We start from the raw sequence: 25,075 nt of genomic DNA, 5'->3' as shown, positions 1-25,075 counted from the left end.
TAAGATTAAATTAATTTACAGACATTTTCAATACACACTCCGAAGATTTTTTCTGTGACGAACAAACTGCTAAACCATCACGACTTCACAATACATACGCCAATATCGAACTAAAGAAAACATGTATGCATAAACTATAAATAACCCACTATGTTGTTAAAAAGCATAAAGCACATCATTTATTAAACGAAATTCAGCTCTCTATTCTAATCATTAAATGTAAGTGTAAAGATATAATGATTATAGAAATAAAATCTTTCCATAACCGTTAATGGAAAAACATTTTTTAGTAAAACTAATACGAGGTCTGTTAACCAATTCAATTCTTTAGATAATAACCCTTGAACAGTAATAAAATCGACTTTAACTTGCATTTAATGGTCCAGTGCAATTTTTTGTAGCAACATAAAAAAAAATTAATCAGAGTTTTTTTTACACAACATTGAAATGAAACAGCGATGAGACCGATTGAATTTTCATTATACACTTTGAGGTTTTTTTCTGTGAATATAAAGAGAAAGAAACTGATAAACCATCATGATTACACAAACTCCGTGACAAAGCAGATAAAACTGAAATGAAACATTGCAGATATTTAGATGATATGTAAATGGATATTTTATGATGAGAAAAAATATAACAAGAACACAATTAAAAGCCATCAATTCGATATTTCACATGCGAAACTAAGTTTTTATTCCCGAAAACGCACCTTTAGATTATTGTAATAATGTATGGTAGATGGAGCTCTATTCCTCGACAAGGAATTTATGTATTATCTCTACAAGAAAATATTTTTGATGATATCAATGTTGGTAAAAGTAGCCTTTTTCTGGTATTGTAGATGTAATCAGTGCTTGTACATATGAATATCTTGAAGAACCAAAATGTCAGTTCTACAATGACAGGTCAGGGTTAGACTATGCAGACTGGATTAAATATTATGTGAGTAATTCAAGACGATATGTATGTATTTTCATATTTGCCTTAAAGGCACTTGACACACACATTTTGATGAATTTAGTAATGAGACTTTATAGTCAGCAAATGTTTTCATGATTTAATTCATTAATCAGTGTTAATGCCAGTAAACATAAAAATGAAAAAGATTGTGATAATTTTTCTCGCATAAAACCCTCAAAATTTAATGAACAAACGATTGGTGTATTATACGTCAATGAGATAGCAAACGATCTTGAACAAGACACAAGCGCATATGAAACTGCAAATCATTAAAAAGTTGAATATGTTTTATATACTTGAATGGCTAAGTTTTACTATAAAACAAGTGTAAGTGGACTTTCTTGTAAAATAAAATCCGTTATATTATAAAAAAAAATCTTCATAAATGTACTGCTATTAAATTATTGATTTCCCATACTCTTATTCGCCGATATTTTCCCGTATGCAGTGACCTTAACTACGAGACCTCTCTTTAGAACTTCGACCCCCCACAGCGCGAGTGCGAGAGGAAAACTGTGATGAAAGGATGTAAACAAATATGCACTGGAAGGTAAATAGTAACAAATGTTTCTTAAAGAACAAATTAAATACCCCAACTCATTTAACAACTGTTAAGAAAAAGTTTAATTGACAAATGCGAACGCATAGCAAATATAAACAAATTGTCAAGGGTATATAAATTCACTTATTTTTCAAGTGCTCCACGTGCTATAGGTTGATTGTTTTCAATGTCACCATCCGGAAAACTTCGACAACAAACTCGAAAGTTAAGTAGCTTGCGATCAACAATCACTGAAAGAAATATTATTTGTCGATAATACGTTATGGATTCGTAATAAATGTAAAAACAACGTGCATGCAGGACTTAGTTTAGTATATATGCATAGTCCTTTGTAAATTTATGTATCATAGTCATTTTGCTTAGTTTCTTTTGTTACCTATTCTGACATCGGACTCGGACTTCTTTTGAACTGAGTTTTACTGTGCGTATTGGTATGTGTTTCTTCATTCTACATTGGCTAGAGGTATAGGGGGAGGGTTGAGATCTCATAAAACATGTTTAACCCCGCCGCATGTTTGCGCCTGTCCCAAGTCAGGAGCCTCTGGCCTTTGTTAGTCTTTGGAATTTAGTGTGACGTTCATTTTCACTGAACCAGTACACAATTTTATTTAGGGCCAGCTGCGGGATTTTCTCGCTGCGTTGAAGACCCATTGGTGGCCTTCGGCTGTTATCTGCTCTTTGGTCGGGTTTTTGTCTCTTTGACATATTCCCCATTTCCATTCTCAATTTTATGGATTGTTTCAATAATTTCGATAACATTATAATTACTTGAAAACCGCTTCATATGACTTTTATGGTTAAGCATACAGTAAAAACGCTAGTGGCAAAAATTACACGCGTCCCCTTTTTTTTGTAAATATAACTTTCCAATGTTTTGTATGATCTCCGTTAGAACGCTACTGATACTAGTATAAAAAAGGAGATGTGGAATGATATATCCACCAAAGTTCAAATGAAGTGGATGTAAGCAATTATAGGCAACCGTAAGGCCTTCAACAATGAGAAAATATCATATCGTATGGTCGGCTATAAAGGCCCCGACATAGTAATATATAGATTGCGCTCATTGAAATACAAAACGTTACTACAAACACGAGCACAGCGAATGAGTTGGGATATCTAAACACCGTAAGACGGTGCCAAAGGAACCTCACCGTCCAAAAAAGGAAAATTAACAATGGGGAAAGAAAAATCATCCCTTTTAAATTTGTGTGTAGAGTGTCTTGTGTAATACTCAAATATCTAAATCTAGGAAAGGACAGATATTGCTGTTAATATTTGATATATTTAAAGTAAGTTCCTTTGGGTAAATTTCAGCAGTATATTTAGATAATTCTTGATTATCTAACGAAAAAATATCATCAAGATAACGGTAAGTGTTGTTGAATTTATCAATTAAATGGAATTTAGACGTTGTTTACTGAGTTTAGCCATAACATGTGATTCATAACAGTAAAGAAACAAGTCTGTTATTAAAGGGACACAATTGGTGCCCATAGGAATACCTACAACCTGTCGATAAACCTAATTGCCGAAACGTACATAAATGTTGTCAAGGAGAAAATTTAGTGCTTTACTCATCTCCTCACACCTCCAGTAAGTATATCTGGCATATTTACCTTTCTCATTAGAGAAAAAGGCTTTATATGAGTTGCAGCAAATAAATTTGCAATCAAGTTATCAAACGACCATTTAATTAGATAGGAAAATTTTTGTTTTATAAGATTGTGTGGAAGTGTAGTATAAAGAGTGGAAAAGTCAAAACTGTCAACCGAATCAAAAAGACCATCAAAGCACGTAATTTATCTAAAACATCCAAAGAATTTTTTTACACTCCTAAAATGGTTAATTCCACTGTTTTCGTATGTTTTAAGGAACTCGTTAAAAGCACCGAAAAATTAGTAGTAGAACACTTACTAGAGGCCGAGATGAAACGATATTTTACGGGTTTTTTGTGTAGTTTAGGTAACCAATACATAGTGAAGACCTTCAAATGTTCAGAGGAGGCCTTAAGCTGAGCTGTGGTAGTGACATAATTATTTACTATTTGACTCTCTGTGGAACGTACGGCCTCGAATGTAGTTGAATGTATAATTTCATTCTTAGTAGTGTAGTATTTACGTCATACCACCACCACATTGTTGGCTGCTTTGTCGGCCGGTATGAACACAAGACGCTTTGATAGTACTTGAATTTTGTTTTTAATCCTAGAAATGGGAGTATTACTTACTCTTTTATTTGTTTCTAAATTATTTTCGAAATGTGATATGCGAATATCAACAATATTCAGACATTCATTTAAATAGGAATCAAGTGACTTTTTGTCAGATTTCTCCCGTTTACACCATTGACTATTAGAACTTCAGCAACTCTTAAATGATTATAAAATTGTAAAAGAAACACAGAAATCAAAGCGCTTTCCTGTAACATGTTGGTATTATTTACTAGTTTAATTCAATTATAGGACATACTAAAACAATAATACATTATCCAATTTCAAGTGATAACAAAAGATAAATAATAAATGTGTGAATTTAAAGTGCAAGTGTTATTCAACAGTATGAAGTTTTTCAGTGATGCTCATGGTCAGACCATTGTTCAAATGTACATCGATATCGCATTAGACCGGTTAAGGAATCATCTATTCGTAAGAAAAATGATTTGAGTGTCCAAATGGAAAAATATCTATGTGTCCATAAGGAAAACTATTTATGTGTCCAAAGGAAATTGCTTTAAGTATCCAAAGGGGAAAATATGTATGTGTCAAAAAGGAAAACTATGTTTGTGTCCAAAAGGAAATTGATGCTTGTGTCCAAAGCGAAAATGATTTAAGTGTTCAAGGCAAAAATGATTAAGTGTCCAAAAGCGGAATTTATTAGATGTTTAAAAGAAAAATATATTTAAATGTCCAAAAGAAAAATGATTTAGTGTCTACAAAAAATTCTTAAGTGTCCAAATGGAAAATGGATTGACAATTTTGTCACGAAAATTTACTTTCCCATATCAAAAGTTGACATGAATGTAAGTGTTATGCCAAATTTTCGGATTTTTTAGTTTATCTGACTCTCTGTAATTGTTTAATCTTCAGAACAAAACACCATCAGAGGATACAGGACCTGAAAGTGCCATAGGTGGCAAATACTACATGTATATTGAGGCGTCTACTATGAATTTAGGACAAAATGCACGTCTCATTTCCAGTTTGCTATCTACAGGTATTTTGTACTTTTTAAAAGTCATACCAGTACCAAATAACAGTCTATTGAGCGTATGTTACTAGAGGAACTGATAGTCCACCAGCACCATTCCTGTATTTCATGTTATTCTTTTGTAATATATTATACATAAGCATAAAAAAACTGATTTAATAAAAGAAATAGATAATACAATAATGGTACCAATTTATTGCACCAGATGCGCATTTCGATAATTTATGTCTCTGCAGTGATGCTATAAGCAAAAATACTTGAAAATCCAAAACAAAATATAAAAGCTGAAGCGCAGATAAATTCAAAATGAAACAAAAGAAAAGCCGAACCTGCAATGAATAAGAGCTATGCATTATGCATAATGGAGATACAATCCTTACACTTGAATGTTCCACCAAATCTTTAATCAAAAATGTCAATAAAACAATAGCTGTATTTTCGTGTCAGAACCCAAAGCACTGGCTACTTGCTGGTGATACCCATAGGGACAAGCAAAGGTACACCGAACCAATGGTTGTAATTACATTAACGTTTTCTAAACAGTTTAATGGAGAAGGCAATTAGGTATTTACAGTCCAGAAAGTCTTTTGGCTAAGTAGAAAGGTTATGCTTGAATAAACAAATTATACTGTTTTATTTGTAAATTGTATGCATGTGTAAAATAAATAAACTGTTGGCAAGCATATCCTTTCCTCTAAACGTTTCTGCTTAGTCCTTACATGTCCAATTCTTCCAAATATGTCCAACATATTAACAAATATTCCCGAAACATGGTCTTTGTCAATGATTGCTGGTATCGGTAAATCCAGTTATTACTACTTCTAGGAGCGATGTTCAATGGACGAAGTTTCAAAGATATTGTAAATCAAATTGTCGACGATGCCGTGTACACATCGATTCTACATCAAGTTCCGTTTCTTCAAAACTACTTTTATCCATCACAATATCAACAATATCGTGTCATTATCATGTTTGTAATTTGTATACCAATTTTATACTCTTGTGTTTACATCGTTCACATCGTTGACATTGCGATGTTGACAATATCTTGTCAAAATTAAGTTTATATTGTATATCTATTGTACACCATTGTGTTATCATAGTTAAAACCGTCGAAATCGCAGTGTTCACAATATCATGTCAACATAATGATTACACGTACTGTTTACATAGTCTGCACCCTTACGTCTACATCGTTCACATTGTTCGACATACCAATTTTGTCAATACTGTGCCATCGTGTTTATATTATATAGATAATCTACTACCTTGCATTTGCGTCGTTCATATCGTCGACAATATTATATTTACATCGTGTTTATATAGCATACCTAGAAGTGATGTTGATAATATCGTATTAAATGTGTGCTTCGGTATATAACTGCGGGGTAATAATTGGAATGAGAGAATTATATGGCTGTGATTTCCCATTGATAAATTAAGAAATCATTTAGAAACCAAGGTTCAAACACCTTTAGGCAAAATTGTACTTTGATAAAATCGACTGTTCTTTTTAAGTCTCTTTCGGTCATCTAGAGTTTGAAGTTTTTGTATTTTTACATCTCTCACAAACGTTTATTTTTTGTGTTATGGTTAACCTTGCGAGGTTCTTTATATTCCAAACTGGAAGACATTTATGTTTGCTTGTCATTTAAAGAAATTAATCAATTAATCAATCCACTAAGATAAATACCAGCCAAAAATGTTATGTGTGTCCGCTTTGAGAAATGTGGTTGATAAAATACACTTTACCAACCATGTAGACTACAAAATATAGACCTGTCAATCAAATGTAAGAACCTTATATATGTTCAATATCGTATATCTGCCTAAAGTATCAATATAGAGACAGGAAGATATTACAATGTAGAGAAAAAAGGTTATGTACTATACTGTGTGCAATAGCAATATTATTGAAGATGAATACCATTTTATTTTAGAATGCAACAGATATATTGATGTTCGAAAACAAAATATTAACAAATATTATTAGTGAAAACCATCAACGTTTAAACTTAAACAGTTGTTTTCAATTCAAAATGTGAAAGAACTAAATAATTTAGGTAATTTTTTGTTCATTATTGAACCAATTTGTAATATGCAGTTTTATTCCTTATTCATCATATGATTATTGTCATTCTCCGCCATATGTGTTTATTGTGTAATGATTGTTATTAACATGACGCTGATTCAAAGAATATTTATTGTACAAGTATGTATCCCATCAGCTGTATTACTTTTGAATAAAGTATTATTATTATACAAATTATATTTGCAGACACACAGCTATGTTTGTCTTTCTACTACCACATGTTTGGGGACAGCATCGGAGAATTGCAGGTGATAATCAATACTTCAGGATCAAATCGGATCATCTTTAGAAAGTCAAATAGCCAAGGAAATTACTGGCATTACAAGGAGCTGTTTTTGCAACCAGCAAATCAATTTCAGGTTTGTTATTGCCACAGTGACTATAATTTGGCATCTAATCATTTTGTCGTCACAAATAAGCTTAATTTTGTAAAATGACTTTTAAAACGTTCATTTTGGTAAAATCAATATCTATGTAAAAAGAACATCTAAAACCATTCTTTAAATAAATATTCTGTTATGATAAAATTGCTGGTAGTATTGCACCTCGTTTATACTTTTTCGTAAAGATAAAGTGCGTTTTTTACTTATTTGAGAATACTAGTAAATGTACTGTTTGTTCAGACAATCAAGGTAGAAAAAAATATTGTGTTTATATTATTGCAAATGCTTTTTCAGTTCATATTTATTTTAATTTACATTTGTTTAAAGTAACGAAATACATACCCAAAGTAACAGGTATGCATGTATATGTACAGCAAAAGCTTTTAAAGTTTGTGCACATTTTTTTCTGTTTAAAGTATTTCTATGCTATTCTATTGTACATACGTAATATTCGCTGTCTTTATGTGTGCTTCTTAAGACAATGCATACGTCACTTCAATTTCTGAAACATAATTGGTCATTTGGTAAAAATGACCGACCGTGTGGGACCCACATTGGGTAGTCAAGGGCGTTAAACACCCCCTAGTAGTATTTGGTAAAAAATAAAATAAGGAGATGTGGTATAATTGCTATTTAGATTAATATCAATACTAGACCAAAGGACAAAAAGGTGAATAATTACAGGTCACTGGGTTAATCCTTCAAAATTAATTGCACCCCATACTGCGCAGTACGCTTTAGAAGGCCTTGGAATGACATAATATGAAACAATTCAAAAGAAAAAACTAACGGCACAGGTTTTTAAAACAACATTATCGAAAAAACAATTATTACAGACAATAACCAACGATAACCACTGTATGTGTGGCTCCTTGCTTGATACAGACACGGGAAGAATATGTCGGGGTTGTATATCTTTTTATGAGATCAACCCTCCCATCAACCTATGTCAATTGTATAAAAACCTACAAGAACTGAGGTCCATTTCAAAGGGTAGCAAATGAGTTCTTACAACTATCACATTAAGTTTGTATCTAATAAGGCTAAGTTTAAAAAATTTCTTTAGTTTTGGGATTGATTAAAATACGAATGCCTGCTGTGAAATTAATCATTACATTAATACCAGCAAGATTTACGCAATGGTGATATTGCATTATCTTCAAATTGAACATAGTAGAAAGATGATAGAATTCGTCGTCTTTTGACTTAAACATTTATTTTCGTGTTGGTATTTATGTTTGAAAATATTAAATATGTTGAAATTTGAATGATATCTTAGTACGTCCTTCTAAGATGCGATATCACTATTTATTTTAATTAACAATATGAGTGTATGTCACTTCTAAAAGTAAATGTTAATTTTCAATCTATAAATTTGGAAAACAGTACTTAAACCAACTTAGATTGCAACACTTTCTGTCAAAATTGGTTTATACCAATTTGGTTTAAACGCTCTTAAATGTTTTATATAAGAAACTTTTCAACAAACTAGATGACTTCATCACACCTGGTATAGGTTTTCCAGAAACTCGGTTTGCGCGCAATGACATCATCAAAAGGTGTCAGACCACCAGTTCAAGCCCTTATATAAATTTTTCAATTTTCACAGCTTTCTAAATAGTCTACCTTAAGTTTAACTTCATAGAAGCTAGGCATAGTCTGAATTGTACATGTATCACCTTTATATATGCCAATATTCAACCAATGTTTAAAGTCTTGCAGTGAAACACCATCGTTCGGAAGTCAAACGCTACTAACGATAACCCCTGGTTTTCTGGAAATCTTCAATAAGTTTACTATGGAGCGCATTGATCCTCAATTTAACGCAAAATCATGGACAAGTAAATTTTGATTCAAAATGGTCTACATATATTTCTCTTTCATCAAAAGTTTCATCTCTGCTAATTTGTTTGTATTTTAAGTAGACAATGACATCAAAAGCAATATTTTTTTTGTCAGGGAAGGGCTTCTTTTACATATGTTCTAAATTGAAGTGGGTGATATGGTGGTTTGACACCTAAAAACTGTTAATCGTTTTAATCCCTATTCTCACTTTTAATTCTAGACCGTAAGCCAGTTTTCTCTACAAAGAAAAATCGAAGTACATCCGAAAATAAATCTTTGTATTATTGTATTATGTGACATTAGAGGTATGTATGTGAAAATAAGATGTGGTATGACTGCAAATGAGACAATTATCCACAAGCGACTAAATTAAAAGAACGTTAGCAATAATAGGTCAATGTATATGGCCTTCCATAATGGGCAAAACTCAAATCAGGCCTCAACATGAAAAATGTCAAACATTTAAAACGAGGCGAAAATGACTGACAGCACAAAACAACAACCCCTGAATTACAGGCTTCTGACTTGAGATAGGCACATACATAATAAGTGTATCTACCCCGGGTATAGATGGCATTAGCCTCATTGGCACAACTTTACGGAATCTATGGTTTTAATGCTTTTCAACTTCGTATTTGATTTGGCCTTTGAACTTTTTTGATTCGACGGCCACTGGTAAATGTTATGTAGACGAAACGCGAGTCTAGCGTACCAAATTATAAGCCTGGTATCTTTGGTGATTTTTAGTACCGATAAATACAATATTCAAAGATATAACTACAGTTTTAGATTAATAACCTTTGTGAATCAGTTAATTTAAAGGATCAAAAAGTTTATATGTATCGAATCTCAATTTTTGGGATCTTTAAAAACAAACACCGTAAAAACTATAGGATGTGATATCCGGTTTCTAAATCAACTCGTCATAGATACCAGGATTGAAATTGTGTACGCCAGACTCGCGTTTCGTCTGAAAAAAGAATCATCAGTGACGCTCAAATCAAAAAAGGCTAAAAAGGTCAAACTAAGGTATTGTCAAACTTCCAAATCAAATCTTTGTATTTTTGATAGAATTAAGAAAAGGTTTTAAGTAGTTTGTGTAACGAAATGCCTGATTAATAATTTACCACTTATACAGAGATTACGTTCTATGAAATTTTAATGTCACAACGGACAATACATGTTTGATCATAACAACACTTTTGTTTTGTTTTGTTTTGTTTCTTTTTTTCTTAATTAGAAGTATTTTTTTTCACGGGAGAGGTTATTTCATTATCTCGTTGCCATTAGTTTTCATTTTCGCATATTGACCTGTGGATTTAGACTTTCTGAAATGTTTTGAAATTGTTTGTACGATTTTCGTTATATGTCAATTATAATAATAAAATATTCTAGATTATTTTTAATGGTATCGATGGAAGTGGTTACAAAGGAGATATTGCTTTGGACCATATTTTTCTGTTCTCTGGTAACTGTGGTAAGTTCATTTATTGTTATAATTATGTAGTGAAGAAAGTTGATATATATAACACTGTACTCGATAGTGACGTACAGAGGTCTATATGGATCGTATTTCAATTTTCGGAATCCACAAAAAAATACCGTTAACATTAAGATGTGATATCCCGTTTCGAAGGTATAGACAAACTTCCAAAACAATCCTTGGTATCTTTGACAGAATTTAGTAAAGGTTTTAAATAATTAGTGATAAAGAAATTCCTGACTAAGTAATTTACCAGTTATACATAGAATAAGTTCCATGAATGTAAAACGGCACAACAGACAATTCGTGTTTGCATGAACCAAGTCAGGAATATGTTAATTGTTTTTAACTCGTTCCGTTGGTTGAAAACGTTTGATTTTTTGTCAAATTTCTATGAACTTCCTCTTTTTGAATTTGCCTTAATGTCCGTATTTTTGTTATACTTTTTATACAAATATTATATAAATCGTGAAACTAATGTTTTAAGTTCTTTATGAACTCCATATATTTCCTCATTCCCCATACCCATGAACCGAATTATATCCTGATATTTTCCACTCTCTGATTGAAGATTAAGCAAAGTTTTGCTCAACTTATTTATAGATCGTGAAAGTTAACAAAGTTAGATCTTGTTTTGTTTGTTTTAATTTTTGTTGTTGTTGTTTTTTGTTTGTTGTTTTTTGGTTGTTTTTTGTTTTTTTTTTTTTGCTGCAGGCAGATTAACCATATACCATTGATCCATACTATCTATGTATATAGAAATAAGAAGATGTGGTATGAGTGCCAATGAGACAACTCTCCATCCAAGTCAAAATGTGTAAAAAGTAAACAATTATAAGTCAAAGTAAGGTCTTCAACATGGAGCCTTGGCTCACACCGAACAGCAAGCTATAAAGGGCTCCAAAATGACTAGTGTAAATCAATTCAAACAGGAAAACCAACCTTCTAATCTATATAAAAAATGAGATACGAGAAACACTTAATAACCACATCAACAAACGACAACCACTGAAAAAGGTTCCTGACTTAGGACAGGTGCAAACAAATGCAGCGGGTTTAAACGTTTTAACAGGCGTCAACCTTCACCCTAAACTGAACTAGTAGTGTAACATTAAAACATAGAAAGACACACTATAAAATATCAATTGAAATGGCTTTACTCAATCAAAAAGACATATTAACAAAAACAAGTAAACATACACTGAACGAATAAATTTGATCTATGACACAATATAAATACAATATTAAATAAAAAAGAGGGGATGTGAAACAATGTCAAAAAGACAACTATAACCTTGGACAAATAAAATAACGTACACAGGTAAATTTAAATATAATAATTTTGTTGTTAGTAGTATGGAGATATTCTTTACAAAATAAATAAATTTGTTGTTCATACCATTAGCAATAATACTTTTTTTAATTATCGTTTTGACGTACATGACAGTCATCTTCTTATGTGTTTCAAATCATGAAATTTTACCTGATTTTACAAATAAGAGAAACAAATGTCCGAAAATTCTTCTGTCTGTTATATCAGAAGACTTGTTTTGTTTTGTTTCTATTTTATTGTATATTTTAGGAATTTCTATGACTTTGTAATAATGCAGTTATGTAAGCAGCATAATAGCTATAGTACGGTTTATAAAAAATAATATCGTTTTTTAAAGTTTGATTCTTTCCACATTTTGAGAGTTTTATAGGCTAAAATCTATCAATGAATTGATTAATTGGTTAACGGCCAGTAGCAAATGTTTCAACACATGCGGGAGAACAAATAAAACAATTAACAAAAAAGATATCTCAAAGCAAAGTTATTCCTCAGGTTTAATGTTGTATATGTATATGATAATAATATAAATTATTCCTACACATTCAAATTTAGTCCTTGTAACAAACAGAATGTTTTCAAATTGTTACTATTTTTCTTTTTCATATAATGACACCATTGACATAGGCGAACCTATTGTACCTATTGGAGCATCAATAAGTCTTGAAGAGGCTTTGTGAGTATCCATTTCTTCATAAAACGAACGTTTTAGTCCTTTTAAGGTAGCACAATACAAAGATTTTTTTACTTCCAATCTCCAACCTTTAAAATGATGTTTCTTTCTTATGACTGCATACAAATTAATAAAAGAGGTATATATAGATAGATAAAAGATTAATCTTTTAAATGAATGCAATATTTTTGTTATGCAATCATTATGTAATCAATTATTATGCAATTAATGGCAAAATCTTGGTCAGTTCACTTAAATGAATTTAGCTCTGACATCTCTATAACTACACAAGAAATTTTAACATTATCTTAATCAACACAGCAGGAGCTACAAAAGGATGTCTCAAATTATCGCTATCGTATTCCATTCTCTTATAAATCTGTAATTAGTGTAAACATCCTTACCACATAAAAGTAGAGATTATTTTATTAGGTGTAAAATTTGATCTATACATTCTATCCAAAATCTGAGACCCCTTTTGTAGATAATGGCTCTAGGAACAACATATTATAAAATCAATCCTCTCGGGGTATCCATGAAGAAGCTAATTTCAATTGAAAGTGGAAATTTCTTGTAAAATTTTGTAGACACAGTTAAAATTATAATTAATTACTTAATTGTTATATAATACTAACATTACATTAATTTGAAAGAGTAATCTGTTAGCTATCCATAAATACCACTTTTATAAATTTTCAAGCATTATAAAGAAAGTTACAGCATTTTAAAACTGGGGAGTTGGAGGTATAAAATCTTTGTATTGTGCTACCTTAAAGAACACCTTTCCAAATATAAATTATGACGAAATAGTTATTCATAGGTTTAATAATGGTACACTGTTACGTCTCATTTATAATATGTTTTGTTTTTACATACATGTATGTGAACAAAAATCTTCCCAAAACACAAAGAAACAAGATATAATTCCTGGTAGTGTTTACTTTATTTTCAATGAAATACAAAACAAATATTACTAATCCATACATTCAGTTATCTTATGGTTGTGGCATGTTATCCATTTCTTGCATTAAGGGATAATTCTCGTATCACACTGCATGGAATGTGATACGAAAAAGTGATATGAAAACTGCGTTAATTTGATTGGCTTATCTAGCATCATGAGACAATATTACGACATTGCCATTGGCTATTCGTTGGGTCATTGATAATTTTCAAAGGTTAAGACGATGCACATTTCATCCATGGCAACGGATATATGTGATTTCTTCAATAATATACAAAACTATCCCACTTTTAACCTGGAAATGTTCTTTTTGACAAATTTTATTACATTCTGCAGAGTACAAAAAGTTTTAAAATGTCTGATGTTAAACTTTGACGCCGGAACAGGACATATGTCGTCACAATGGTAAGTGCAAAAGACTAGATCAACGATTCTGCTGCTCATAAGAGAAATAGGTTTAAGTATAACTTAGATAATACTTGATCATGTTTTATGAATATATAAAGCCCGATGCATAGCCGAGGGTTTTGAATGTTCATAAAACATGACCAAGAGTTATCTGACCAATTTAAAACATATTCACCTTTGAGTGATATAACAAAATAAGCCTATCCATTGTAATAATCAATCCTTAATATGAACTCACTTTAAGTGTTAAAATGTTTAGTAAAAGAGATGTAAATCATAGGTAATGGTCATTACGACAGATAGAATGAAATAGCAATGAGAAAGTTTTGTGATAACAAAAAAGGATAAATTATTCAAATTTGGAGAGTTCTTCTGCTTCAGGTACAATTTAATACGTATATATCTGAATTTCTTCATTTTAAAAAGCACACGATGTTATATAAATCACCTTTTCTAAAATTGCATAATTTTCAATAATGACAAAACTTTATCAATTGATTTTTGAATTACAATCGTTTCAACAGCAGATGTTTATTATTTTACTGATGAATGTATTGTGTTTTGTTTAAAAACTTCCTTTGCTCTATATATCAACAGTTATTGTTTCTATAAAAAAAAAAACTGTTTCTATAAAAAAAACACTGTTTCTATAAAAAAAAAAAAACACTGATTTTAAGTTCTCGTATAAAAATTAGATTAACATTTATTTTACCAACACCTTTGTCGAATTTTCAATTCTTTTTTGTCTGTTTGTTGTATAATGTACCATTATATAAGCTTTACAATATTGAAATCTCAACTTAAAATGTTTTTTATTATCTTTTCTCCTGTTTCATTTATAATAATTAGACAAACAACAGTACTCATGATTTTTTTCTTTTTATCTTTTTCTATGGAAATTGCCTCGAGGGGATTATACCCTTTGTTAGTGCAGTTTTTAGTAGTTCACTTTGATAATAAATCCACAATGAAAATTTATTCATGTATAGCATTTTATAGTTCATGGAAAGTCATGTACTATGAAAAACAGAATGGAAAATACTGATTTTCCATTAGACGATAATGGGTGAGTATGTTCTAACAACTCGTGAGAATCCAGACTCTCCTTCAGCAAAATTTTTTAAAGGAACTTATTAGTGTTATTAGGCAAAACAAACATTTCTCTATCAAAACACAACTTTCAATTAGGAATCTTAATTATACACATGATGTAATGTGAATACAGTTTGCGATTCTAATTTTGTTTTATTGAAAAAGTATACGTATAATGTGCAGACAATTCTAGCAAAGCAGAATACTACTTTGAATGAAATAATGTGTCAGAACGTATTTACCTATATAATTCAATATGAGTAGGACATTCCAAATAGATATGCCGGGTAAATCCTACTCGACCATTAAATCACCGTGTGCTTGGTCAATTTTTATCATATATAATGTTCAGTATGAAGACAAAGCAGATAAATCCCCGAATAACATTGGGTTTGTGTGTAAATGACATTACATAAACTGCTTGATAACGGAATTAGATATTGACTATTGACTTGAAAACTCATCATACATTCCCACGACAGTCACAAAAGAGGAAATCTTGAACAAAAATAGGTCTATTGTATGTTCTTTGGAAGCTCAACCAAAAATGTAGAACTGGATCTTACTTTACAGTACTGGACACCAAAATTACATAGGTGTACATACAAACAACTTTATATTGCTCCACGAAACATCTTTCCAAACTATAAACACCAAGTATATCAGCGATAAAAGCCAGGCTTCAGCGTTGCTGTGAAAATACCTACTCTTGGGGAGGTGTGATTCAGATGTGGATACTAGATAACTCCACAGATCTGTTAGAGTACATATAATCTAAGTCTCTTTCCACTTATTCTCAAAAAGTTTACCCTTTACACTAGTATTCTCAATTATGAGTTATTGATAGATTGAAACAATAAGTCCTAATTTGTTTCATTGGGAAAAAATGGCAAATGTAGACAATGGTAGATACAAAGAGCTAGTATTCGAAAGTGATAAATCATTCTTTGAAAAAAGAAAAACTATCCGATTCAAACAAATAATTCTATGAGACTGACATAATCAAAGATGTTTGAATTTTTTCGTGATGACATATTTGTAACGTTTGGAGGACGTTATTGTCCAAAACAATCGGTATTTCTAAGTGTTCCTCTTCTTGCTAACTTGTTCCTTTATTCATGTGAGGCATACTTCATACGGGATCTTCTCATGAAGAATTATATCCTTTAACATCACGTTCCACTATAAAGACGATGTTTAATCACTTGGTAATTCTAAGTTTGTTGTCTATGTTGACTATGTTGAACGAATATATTGATATTGACAATGAAGGTCGGTTGTAAAACCAAAAATATGCCTCTAGTGTAAAACATGTTGCTTCATGTAGATATATGATACTATTTTATCACATAACTCTCTAAGCCCGATGTTTCAATTTGGGTACTCACGTTTTTCTCAAATAGCCTTACTAACCGCCATGACATTTCAAGAACTATAATAACACCAATGTGATAAAAATGGATATAAAACCGCATTAAACTGGTATAAAGTATCAGGTTTTACTGCATAGAGAACAAGTTGTATACATTCGGGAATTCATTGTACATTTGCAATACAATATATATATAAATTACATTTAAAAGAGGAAAAAGATCCGTAAGAAACAATAAACAATGAATGAAATAGTAATTTAGTATTCAAATTTTGTGCGTATTTTAGGACTTAGCGCTATTCAAATAATCCACTGAAATGACCTCCAAAGACTGCCGATTGTCATGTGACCCGATATAATCATATATATGACAAGCAGATTTTTTTTGTCAGTCAAGGATATTGTTCTCAATCAGGGCTCCCTTGTTTCTTTTTCAATTTAGACAATCGTTTCTTTATAACAATCGAACAGACTGAGAAAATGCAAAACCGATCTCCACCTCAGGGTCAACTGCATACGGACCCAAATGAGGTCGAATTAATATAAAAAGAAGAAGATTTCGTATAATTGTCCGACCGTGCAAGGGCTGTATAACCAGTCAAGGTCGTTAAAAAATTCCCTATATATATAATTGCCAATGAGACAACACTCCACCAGAGACCTAATGACATAGAAATTTACAACTATAGGTTGCCTTAAGGCCTTCAACAATGAACAAGTTAAACCCATACCACATAGCTATAAAAGTCCCCGAAATGACAAATGCGAAAAAATTCAATCGAGAAAACTAACGCTTATTCTCATTTTACAATCTATCTGAATATTCTAAAGAAAGACTTGTCTAACTTGTATATTGTAAAACTAATTTAACCATGATAAATGAATATTTAGTATTGAACCATGAATTGATGTCTTAGTCAGCTGAAGTTTAGAAGATACAAGAGTACACCTTACAGTTAATAAATAAACTCATCATAGATACCAGAATAAAATGTGTGTACTCTAGACGTGCGTTTTGGCTACAAAAGACTAATCAGTGACGCTCGAATCAAAAAAGTTTAAAAGGCCAAATTTAGTACGAAGTTGGAGAGCATTGAGGACACGAAATTCCAAAAGGTTTTGTCAAGTTCAGCTAAGGTAATCTAATTCTGGGGTAGAAAATCCTAAGTATTTCGACAAATTCAAAGTTTATAATCAGTTAATTTATAATTAGAACCATATCATTATAAGCTACCACTGGTATATTACCCATAGTAACCTAAAATTTAACCGTAGCACAAAAAATTGCGGTTTATCATTTTAATCTCAAAATGAGGTCCAGGTAAGTTCAACCCTTACAGACGGACATCTACACATATGTGGTTTGGTTTTTTGTGTCTTAGGATTGCTGTCTTATTAACGTATACCACCAAATTCTTCATACTTAATGTCTAAAGACAATTCTATCGAACAAATATTGATTTGTATACTTTTGTAACCACAAAACTAAATTTAATGCAAAAACTTATCGTTGATCATTGAACCATAAACAGAGGGCAACTTTGGTGCCCCTTTATGTCATATTATAACATTTTTTAAAAGTCACATAATTCCAGGGTTCGACTTCTATTGACCTTCCTTGTCAGAAACACATAGAGTCAAGAAAAAATTTCCATATTTGCAATATATTACATAATCATCATAATTAAGTTAGGGTTTTCCACCTCAACTTTTTATTGATGAAAGATTCATCATTCGACTCTTTTTTTATTATAGAACAATTGCGGAGTTTATTGGTGTTATAACTGGAATACTGGGGTCTGGTGGTGTTGGAGCTATTGTTATTGGGTGTTACGGGCGTTCTAAAAAAAAACCAAGTAAGTTGGTGTTGGCCGGGTGGGTGGTCAAGAAGCCTGGCAAATGGAAGGGCAATAAGCAGTGGAAGATAATGTTGTGTAATAAGATCCTCGTATTGAAGTGTATCCCTGCTGTAATGGATTTTTTCTATGAAAATGTTCCTATTTTTTTAAACTTCGAAACATTTGTCTATCAATTTTTTAAGAAAGTTTGTGTTATCAACTGCTCCTATAGTTTTCAATCAAAAACTTCAGTGACAAATTTTACTCATATTGGAGTATTGTTTTTATGGAATTGTTTTGAACTTTCTGCATAACTATCGATTTAGACTTTATAATGATAGTTAATTATTCTAAAACGGAAAGTGGAATATATAAATAGGCTAGTATAGATGGTTTATAATACATTCATATCACTTGGTCTCTAAAGGGTAATTGGCAATAAATCAACGTCTTCTCAATTTTATATAGGTGAATAAACAAGTTTTAACGCGTTTATTCTTTCAAATTTTAACTGTTGTTTTGTAACTTGGCACTACTAAAGATTAGAACAATACTTTTAACATGAGGTGAAATACAAGAAAAAGCTCTTAGATTCATCAATGTTATTTATTATAGAATTTATGAAAATCCACTGGAAAAATCTAAATAACTATGTTTAAAAACTCGAAGAAAACTATTGATACTATAACATTTAAGAAAACTAATAACAAGTTTCCAAGTATTTACCCATATTTTTAGATAATATTAAAATTCAAAACCATGATTGTAGATCATAAGGGGCAGCAGTCAAAGGAAGAGTCAACAATTTCAGGTGTGGTTTGAAATATGTCCTATAATTCTTCACAAATCTGGAATAAGTTGCATATTCACCGTCGCGGAGGACCGTCTTTTTTTTTGTTTGTTGTTATTATCATTTACATTGATAATGTTACTTATTTAAAATGATATATTCATATACACCTTATTTTGCATTCACTATTAACACAACTAAATGCATGCATTCTCAAAAGTCTTACTAATGCGTGCTTAATGTGAAGTGACAAATATGTCATACATATTCTCGACGAGAACAAATTAACTATTAGTACTGCAAGGAATGTCGACAGGAATGAACGTTTTAGAATTTAGACTGCCTCTGGGGAAAATGGGAATATCTTGGATAAGGAACGATTTTGTTTAAACATCATTCGCCTTGAGGATATGTTAAACAAACTTGTTTTCCTACATTAGAATACTGATAACATGTTGTTATTTGTAGAATTTGGTGATTTATGCCTTCTCAAAAGTCTGACTTCAAAGATTGATTGATCGGTGCGTGTTTAACGTCAAGTGACAGATATTGCATGCATATTCGGGACGACAGCAAATTAATAATGAGTACAATATACAGGATCTGTAAGGGCTAACGACAGAAATGAAGTTTATGAAACTTGAACTGCAACTGGAAAATTGAAAAAAAAAAATTACCAGCCATTAAGAAATTTATTGTGGAAGTATGATTCAAATAACAAAGAAAATGACAAACATCACAAAGTACAGATCTAAGAGCATTCATAGATACTGAATGCTAATTCAAAGCCGAATTCCAGCAAAAAAAAAAGACCATGTGTTTTTCCAGGCTAAAATGTCAATCAGTACACATTCAACGGATTAAGTGTAAAAACTTCATAGGCAGTGTGTGAAAACATGAATTTGTGTTCATTGATTAAATTGTAGTGAGAAAAAATATCCTTCGAAAAGAAAAAATAGTAGAAAAATCTCTAAGATTATCTATAGAACATATTGTAGTACTTATATAAAACCTACTGGAAAATCAAAATTTATTTTCATAAAACTTAAGAATATATTTCAAGTAATCTTAAGTTATTTTCTCCTTATTCAAACTTAGAACTATATTTGTAGATGACAAGAAACGACAGTCAAAAACAGAGTCAGAAATATTGGGTATGAGTTGAAATCTTTTCACATTAGTTCTTCACAAATCTGGGATCATATCGCTAACCAGTGCCTCGTTGAACCACCTTTTTGGACAATTCATGCAAATCTGCTTTAAAGTTTATGTTTATGCTGTTGTTTATTGTGGGTTTGTGTTGTTGCTAAAATCAACAATTGTAGTTTGGCTTACTTAAAAGTACTTATACATTATTTTGCATGCAGTATTCACACTATTTGATGAATACCTACTCATCTTACTTTAACGATCGATTGAATGATTGTCGCTTCGTTACAGTCAAGTGACAAATATTTAGGACGAGAACAACTTAACAATTAATGCAATATGTAGGTTATGTAGGGTACGTCGATCGGGATAAAGGATTGGAAATTTAAACTGTCAAAGGAACAGGATAGCGTTCTGGATAACGATAGACTTTTGTTATGCAACAGGTGACGTAATGAACCTTCGTAGAGTTGTTGGAATGTTTCTTTTACGTTACGAAACTGCGACAATCACGCTATACGGACTTTGGAGGTAACTTTGACATACGGATTGGACGTGGCTGCGTAATTATACATCCAGTGCAACCAGTTCAACGCCCCACTTTAGAAAAGGTTTTACTGAAAAACTTCAGGGATGACAATTTTCTATGCCAAAAAGAACTTGTGGGTTGACCTGAAACTATGCAAATAGATTATGTTCTCTCTATAAATAATTCAGATTTTTTTTAATTTACAAAGAATGTTATCCATCTCAACTCTTTTATATCAGTAGTGACTCAACAGACCGGAATTAAGCAGGGAATGACAAAAGACCAACGAAAATACCGATCTAAGATTACTCACAGTTGGTGAAAGCTACTTCAAAGCCCAAATTCTAGCCAATAAAAATACCGTGTTTTCCGAAGCTAAACTACCAATTAGTGCACCTCCAACGCATTTAGTGTAAAGACGTCATAAGCAGTCTTTGAAAAGCATAATCGTATGTGAACTGGTACTACTGTTGTGAAAAAAAATCTTTTAAATTTGGGGAAAATGCAAGAAAGAGCTTTTAGATAAGTCTATGTAATCAATGAGAGTACTAATGAAAAACTACATGAAAAGTTTAAATTACAAATTTTTTTTTTGAATAAGAAGAAAAATATTTTTATTGATTAGAATAGAGAATTGAAACGGGGAATGTGTCAAAGAGACAACAACCCGACCAAAAAGCAGAAAACAGCAAAAGGCCACCAATGGATTTTAACGCAATTGTGAACTTTCCATTTCTATGTAGTAACATTTCATCAGGGCCTGCATATGTTGATACGCTATTCCAGAGTTTGCATTTCCGATAAAAATTTCCTTGATAGAGTGTTACTGCTCACAAGGAAGCTATTACACCAAGAGATCCAAGTGGTGCAGTTGAAATCATCCCTTTGAAAATTTTACGGACGCCATCAAGAGTTGTTTGACCTTAATAGAAGATCTGTTTCACAGATGACGACGGATATGTTCCAATTGTCGTAACCACAATCCCGTCCTCTCTTCTTCAAATGTGACCTACCAAGTTAGACTTATCACAGGGTTTGTACTTATATGAGAAACACGACAGGTGCCACATGTGGAGCAGGTTCGTTCGGAGCACCTGAGATCAAACCCGGTTTTTGGTGGGGTTTGTATTGAACAATCTCTAGTTTTTTATGTTGTGTTTTGTATACTGTTTTTTGTCTTTTGGTCGTATTTTGTTGTTTTTTTGCCATGGTGTTGTCAGTTTGTTTTCGACTTCTGAATTTGGATGTTCCTTTGAATTCCTTCGTCTCTCTTTAACATCATTGATAAGATTCATGCGTTAAGCTTAGCCCAAAATTATCAATTATTACTAGTATGACAAGATTACATATCTTGACACACATCCAAAATTTGACGTTGGTTGGTTCAGAACAAATTCAAATTATTTCATTGTACATTCGAGTATTTATCTTCCAGTTGATATGACATTCCAGGAATTGCTTTTCCTATCATGATTTCCTAGAAAGAGAGTTATTGCTGAATAGGAAACAATTGAACCAAGGGTTTAAATGGTTAAGTTGAAGTCATCTCTTCTGAAGCTTTGCTAACGCTATTATGATTTGGTTGATTGTTAATCGATCCTAATTGCGTCTCAACACCGTCTTTACTTACCATCACAAACAAAATGGATGCCACTGATGTAGTACAACTGTAGGAACTGGTTACCCTTCAGCAGCACATGCGTTTCCCTCCGTTTTTACTTGATTCGTATTACTTAATTTTTGGTTTTCTGTGAAGTCATTTATGGACTATTTTTTGCAATCTTATTAAAACGTGACTTATTGTTATTGGATTTTTTTTTAAATTCTAGCACAATAAAGCGAGTAAAGGGAGACAGTGGAAGTTTCTGTAGAAAAAAGTAAAATAACAAAAGAACCGAACTCCAAGGAAAATTCAAAACGGAAAGTTCCTTATCAAATGTCAAAATCAAAAGCTCAAACACATCAAACGAATGGAAAACAACTGCCATGTTCCTTACTTGGTACAGGTATTCCGTGGAAAGTTCTGTAAAAAAAAACCTGAAATTTTGGTTTGAAAAATTATTTTATGTTTTAATGCATGTAAACAAAATTTTGTAAAATAGTAAATTTTAAACAGAAAAATTCCATACCATTAGTGATTTTAATTGATCATCAATTATGATTGACGATAAAATGAGATTTCTTTGTAACATCATTCCAACAGCACCTGCATATGGAGTATCTCCCAGCTGTACAATATTCCAGTGTTGTCATTTCCTTTCATGATTTCCATGATAGAGTATTGCTGCTCAAAAGGAAGCTATTCAACCAAGAGTTTCAAGTGGTGAAGTTCATTCCTTCATAAATTTTACAAACGCCATCACGAGTTGGTCGACTGTTAGGGAAATATGACCTACCGAATTAGACTTATCACCGGGTTTGTACTTAGCTATACGACGGGTGCTACATGATGATCTGTTGATCCTTCCAAAACACCTGAGATCACCCACAGTTTTTGGGTGATGTTTGTATTGCTTAGTCTTAAGTTTTCTATGTAGTGTTTTGTATACTGTTGTTTGTTTTTTGATCTTTTTCTTTTTTGTCATGGCGTTGTCAGGTTATTTTCGACTTATGAGTCTATATATTCTATATATATTTATTAGCAAGTGTTCATTACTGACACATTTTATATACTAGATTTTTGTTTATCTTAATTTTTAAATGTATTAAAATCTATATAAAGAAGTTCACTGGTTAGAAAAAGATTCACTTTGGTTTGTTGCCATTGAAAAATTTGAAAATTAAACACTTTTTTTAATTATTTACTAATAACCTTTAATTGTATAGGATGACTAGACTAGATTATTATACCTCAGTTTGTATGTTCTTTATAAAATTATAGATGAATAAATTCACCAATTTTACGAAATTATCCGAAATTATCCGAAAAAAACTATTTGCCGGTTAATAGTCTTTTAACTGGAAATACTGGAAGTCAATAAAGATTATGGGTTCTCGGAATTTTACGTCATCCGCTTCAAATTTCAAAATGATGGTTTGCCTTAAATATTTCATTTGGAAGAGTTGTAAGAGTTAAAAAAATAAGCATACATTTTCTCGAAATATATGCCAGCTTCCTTCTGTTTAAAACACTTATTTACTAGCTATTCCGACAATAACCAGTAATTAAGTGTATACTATTTTTCAATACTTTATAATACTTTATTATTTGTTGAATCAAATCAACATTGAAACAGTGGGGCTGTTTGAATGTATTTGCATTCATTACCTCTCAAGAACATATATTAACAAAAGCGAAACACTATCATAAAGATTTGTATTGGAGAAAAGAAATAATAGAAATTAAAAACCAATTGTTCAGAGAATAATTTAAATAAACTGTAAATAAGAAAAATCCAGAAAAAACTCACTACTGGTTTTGAGAGATAGAATACCGTACACTGATTCTCCAAAAATATAAAGTTTGTAATAGTTTCATATGAAAAAGGAGAATGATAAGCATTTTCTGGTTAATATAAAGGCACTTCCGGTGTCTAGTTATTCTTCAGTTAAAACTCATTCCAAAAATATACGGTTTCTAGGTACTTTTTTTTTTTGGGGGGGGGGGAGGTAATGAGAGATACCTATCGACTTTAGGTTTCGAGAAAGTAAGTTCAAATGTCATAAGATAGCTAAGAAAATATTTTTTTTATACATTTATTTTATTTTTTTCAAAATACATAATGCATAATATACAAAGGTATATAAATTATCCTCTACAATGCAGATTATACAATGTCAGATGATTATAATTAAGTTAATTTTAACAATTCTTAACAACTATTTTCTTAAGAACAGTTTGAGTTTTCTGCTGCTAACTAATTTATGTGTGATTTGTTTTATTTTAATGATTCCGAAAATATATGGTGGCAAGCGATTTTCCTTAAATAAATTCAAAGCAAAACTACTTCCGGTTTGCACAAAGTCACTTTCAGTTACCGTTTGTCAAGGTCACATGCATCCAATCATTGTCCGAAAGAACACATGGATTAATAATATACCAGATTTAATTCATTATCAATTCATCATAAATTTTAGTATTTCAGGTGCAAAAACTCCTAATAGATTCCATATAATCCTTTCGGATCAAATGTACTATATCTTAATCTCATTTTACGGTCGCAATCATAAGTTGGTTGACCGTTATGGAATATGTGTAAATTGTCGTAACCACAACCCCTCTATTTCCTCGAATACGACCTGCCGAATTTTACTTAACACCGGGTTTTTACTTGCACGAGCAACACGACGGGTGCAACATGTTCTTACCTTCCCTGATCACCTGAGATCAGTTTCGTGGGCTTCGTGTTTTCGTATTCACATGTTTCTGCCAATTTCTTCAGACGAGTCACAT

At 31.6% G+C, this 25,075-nt stretch overlaps 2 long non-coding RNA genes across 2 annotated transcripts; both read left to right on the top strand.

Moving 5' to 3' along the window:
- The first annotated feature begins 857 nt into the window (after positions 1 to 857).
- On the top strand, positions 858 to 7,179 carry LOC127724840 (uncharacterized). Its single transcript, XR_007992753.1, has 3 exons — positions 858 to 945; positions 4,614 to 4,740; positions 7,013 to 7,179. It is a non-coding gene; the product is annotated as an uncharacterized LOC127724840 (long non-coding RNA).
- A 3,279-nt stretch (positions 7,180 to 10,458) lies between these two features.
- Positions 10,459 to 18,206, top strand: LOC127724839 (uncharacterized). The gene is made up of 3 exons (XR_007992752.1): positions 10,459 to 10,531; positions 12,495 to 12,543; positions 18,132 to 18,206. It is a non-coding gene; the product is annotated as an uncharacterized LOC127724839 (long non-coding RNA).
- The last annotated feature ends 6,869 nt before the right edge of the window (positions 18,207 to 25,075 follow it).

This window comes from Mytilus californianus, unplaced genomic scaffold, assembly GCF_021869535.1.
Source record: "Mytilus californianus isolate M0D057914Y unplaced genomic scaffold, xbMytCali1.0.p SCAF_14, whole genome shotgun sequence".
Lineage (NCBI taxonomy): Eukaryota > Metazoa > Mollusca > Bivalvia > Mytilida > Mytilidae > Mytilus > Mytilus californianus.
The sequence above is the reverse complement of the archived record's forward strand: the minus strand, read 5'-3'. Positions and strand labels throughout refer to the sequence as shown.